The sequence below is a fragment of the Castor canadensis genome, chromosome 12 (genome assembly GCF_047511655.1).
Source record: "Castor canadensis chromosome 12, mCasCan1.hap1v2, whole genome shotgun sequence".
NCBI lineage: Eukaryota > Metazoa > Chordata > Mammalia > Rodentia > Castoridae > Castor > Castor canadensis.
Window position 1 is genome coordinate 95,593,324 of NC_133397.1, and position 4,372 is coordinate 95,597,695.

Consider the following 4,372-nt stretch of genomic DNA (forward strand, 5'->3'; position numbering starts at 1 on the left):
TGTGGTAAGGCAGCACCTCACAGCAGGAGCAGATGACAGAGGAATGCTCCTCATCTCATACCAGCAGATTGAAAATAGAGAAAGGAAGAGACAAGGGTCCCATTCTCCCCTTAAGTGTATGTCCCCAAAGACCTGAAGGCCCTACCTCCTAAAGGCTCCACAACCTCCCAATACCACTAGATGCTAGGGTTCAAGTCATTAACAATGCGCCTTTGGAGAACATTTCAGGTTCAGTCTATAGAACATACTTAGTAGGCTGCCAGTAAATATTCACTAAATGAAAAGTGAAGTGTGAATGCAAAATGAAAAGTTACCTCTTTAGTCAAGTATGGATATTTATATTATACCTATGTAATACCATCCACAACATGCTGTCTTGCTTCTAGATATGGACAGTTTGTTTTTGAAGAAATTCTATTGGCTTTTAAAAGATATGTTCTGTTCTTGAGATAAAATTACAGAAAATTAATTGTAGTGGGAATCATTCTAAACATTAAGAACAGCAACTTCAAGCTGGTTGCAGTGGCACAAGCCTGTAATCCTAGCTACTCAGGAGGCAGAGATCAGGAGGATCATGGCTTGAGGTCAACCTGGGCAAAAAGTTTGCAAAACCCTATCTTAACCGATGACTGGGTATAATGGTATACACTGTCATCCCAGCTATGTGGGGAAACATAAATAGGAGGATGGCTGCCCAGGTTGGCCCTTTCTCAAAAATAACCAAGGCAAAAAGGAACATCAGACTGGCAGAGTAGCTCAAATTGTAGAGCACTTGGTAGCAACCCCAAGTTCAGCCAAATAAGAACAGCAACTTCACAGAGGGGAATAACAACATCCTTTTCTTACACTGGTGAGAAGAACAGCATCATAACATAGAGTCAGAGGACCTTCTGGTCATGTTTTTGCAATCTGCTATAATCTGCCATTCATCCTAAGTAGGTCATGTTACTTCTATCTGCAAAATAGTCCTGTGATCTCAGAGACCCCACAAGTTCCATTTCTATTATACCATTTGACCAGTGTTGAAGATTTCATATCCTACATCAGGTTTGGATATGGATAAAGTTCAAGTGCACCCCCCAGAGTCTATATACTAATTGTCAGCTCTCCATGCATACATGGATACATATATGAATGGTGATTTAGGTGTGGGAAATATGTAACAAACACTCTCATTCAAACCCAACACTGTTATTAGCCCATAGCAACTCTAAACCCCAGCCCTGACATGCTTCCAGGATCTAATTTCTTGAAGGTAGGAAATGTTCTTTGAATGTTCAGATTTATGCTCCCTGAACCATTGTTCTCCTATGTCCTTACCTCCATCCTTTGGAAACAACCCATGTTTGCAGCTGTGAATGTTTATCAGTCAGATTCATGTCCACAGAAAGTTGGGTGTTGAGAGACCGCTTTCATTTGCAGTCTAGATAAACTGAGAATGAAAAACAGCTTAATTTTTCTATTCAGCCAGTCTTAGATGTACTAGGTTCCATCTGAATTCTGCTTTCAAACTGAAAAGCTCTTTCTTTAATCTATCTTCTTGTGCAGTAATATCATATGCAGTTAGAGAAACCTGACCGGTCTTCTCAACATTCACCTAGAGATCATGTTAGCCAGATCTACACATTTTATTAAGGATGCTTTCTAAAATCCAAATTATCCCAGAGTGCAATTATTTCACAACTAAATAACACAGATTGCCCATTTTTAGACTTCAATGACAATTTCCTTGTGATATTCCTTTTTAGCCTCTACTAACAGTATTTTCTTCCTTCCTTTCCTTCATTCCTTTCTTTTCCTTTTCCTCCCTCCCACACTTCCTTCCTCCCTCCCTCCCTCTTTCCTTCCTCCCTCCCTCCCTCCCTTCCTTCCTTCCTTCCTTTCTTTCTTTCTTTCCAGTTTCCTCACTACCAATCTGTATTTGGCCACCACTTGTTCTCAAAGCAAAGACCAGGTGTCTTTTTCGATACAGCAGTGTCCCACTTTTAAGTACCTAATTTTGTATTCATCATCTCTTCCTATGTCCAATCATATTAATACTGAATGTTTAAATCAGCAATCCTTTATTTCTTCTCAGTCCTCAGATGGGAACGTGGGGTCTATAGGTCTTCCCTTCATATCTGGAGCCAGTTGACAGTTCTGGTGGTGGCTGGCTCAGAGCAGACAGCCTCACTCCCACAGTGGATGGAAGGGCCTCTGCTCTCTTCTATGGCCTCCCAGAAAGCTAGGATTTCTCACATTGTGGTTGGGTTCCAACAAGGCAAAAATGGAAGCTTCAAAGCCTCTGTTAGCTTCATGACATCATTTCTTTTTCATTTTTTTGGTGAAGGCCAGTCATAGATCCAACCTAGTTTTAAGGGGATAAAGACACACATCACCTTTTGCTGGAAGGATCAGGGCCTCCATACAAAGACTGGAGAAACATTTGGTCATATTTTGTGGAATACTATTTTACACTTAGGAAAATTTGCCAACAAAGCTTAAACTAAGCTTGGACTAATGGTGCTTTTTCACATATATAACCTAGAACCTTTGTTGCAGTAAGAGGTTGTAACAAGTCTCTAAAGTAAGAGAACTGTGACTAGATGTCCCAAAGCCACCATAAGCAATGAATAATATAAGTTGATGTATTGTGACATCAAAGGTGACAAGAGGTAAGCAACAGGGACAGAAAGAGTGACTTCTGAAATTTCAAGTTCCAGCATTTCTTAGGGCTTATCACAATTTGATGGACTATCTAAAATTGGATGCCATGTAAGAAAGCTATAAGATAAAGATAAAAGAAAGTTAGCTGATGTAACAAAAATACGATTAAATCCAAATATGCACCTAATGTGACTGAGATTAAAATAAAATATAAAGACAAATATTTGTATGAGACAACTGAAAATGAAAAAATTTAACATACTTTTTACCTGAATTAGAGTGAGATGACCTGGACTTTGTTAGATTTTCACAAATTGGGTGAAGTGGGACACATAGTGGAGAACTTCTTACCATGACTCTAGCAAGTAAACCAATTACAAGCTGAGTTGCCCTCATCCAAAATGCTTGGGACCAGCAATGCTTCAGATTTCATTCACAGTGAGCTATCTTGGGGCTAGGACCCAAGCCTAAGCATGAAATTCATAAATGTACTGTGTACATCTTATACACATAGCCTGAAAGCAATTTTATACAATATTTTTAGTGCACCTGTATCTTGACTACAATCCATCACTTAAGGTTATATGTGAAATTTTCCACTGTGGTGCCATGTTGGCACTCTGATAGTTCAGATTTTGTAGTGTTTGATATTTTGGATTTTAAAATTAGAAATAATGAATCTATATTATAAAGCATGAAGAAAAGGTCAGGTGCCATGGTTCAAGCCTGTAATCCTTGCTACTCAGGAGGCAGAGATAGGGAAGGTCGTGGTTCCAAGCCAGTCCAGGCAAAAAGTTCATGAGTCCCTATCCCAGCCAATGAGAGCAGTAGCATGTGCCTGTCTTCCAAGCTACGTGGGGGAAACACAAATACCATCACTGTCCAGCCAGCCTGGACATAAAGCGGGATCCTATCTCAAAAATTACCAGCACTGAAAGGGTTGGGGGAGTGACTCAGGAGGTAGGCCCTGAGTTCAACCTCCACTGCTGCAGAAAAAAGAATGACTCAGGAGAAAAGGGAGTCAAAAGAGAAAGGAGATGGAAAGAGAAGTCAAAAAGAACATTCATTGAAATAATTTATCATCAGATCAATTCAGAACACAGGAAGATCAATTTCCCTCAGAGACAAATTCCAAATTTCCACGCTGAGAATTACCCCTTGTATGTTCATGGGTCTAGTAGTTTCAGAAATGCACTTGGACCTCTAAAGGGTTTTAATGTATTCAAGCACCTGACACCATTACTTACTCCAAGTCTGGGCAAATAACAAATAGGTAAACTGCCAAAATAGAGCCGGAGTCACTTCCAACGTGCTTGTGTCTATTGTCAGTCCTCCTGCTCAGTAAGGAATGACTTCTCTTTGTTCAGTCCTGCATCCCACGTGACACAGAGCAGACACTGTTATTAAATGAAGAGATAAACAAATAAACTGAATGAGCAAGCATGTAGCAACCTGATGAGTACAGATAACATGCTTAACTGCTGAACTCAAGAAATTATAAATCTAAATTCCTATCTATTCTTCCGTCTAAACCCAAGAACAAATTCTCCTCTATTATCAGACTAGGGGTTTAAAAAGTTTTCTCATCTAATGTTTCTAAAATCATGAAATATATGAACCTTAGAGATATTTTTCTAGGATTTGACTTTCCCTGGAATGCTTAGGAATAATTCATAAAATTATGCTACACAGATTTTTCATAACACTATTTACACATTTTAAAATA

General features: G+C 39.3%; 1 long non-coding RNA gene across 1 annotated transcript; it reads right to left on the bottom strand.

Annotated features, from left to right (window-relative positions):
- Positions 1–1,165: 1,165 nt before the first annotated feature.
- Positions 1,166–4,037, bottom strand: LOC141415075 (uncharacterized). The gene is made up of 3 exons (XR_012440102.1): positions 3,894–4,037; positions 1,994–2,347; positions 1,166–1,432 (listed from the first exon to the last, which is right to left on the bottom strand). It is a non-coding gene; the product is annotated as an uncharacterized lncRNA (long non-coding RNA).
- Between the last annotated feature and the right edge of the window lie 335 nt (positions 4,038–4,372).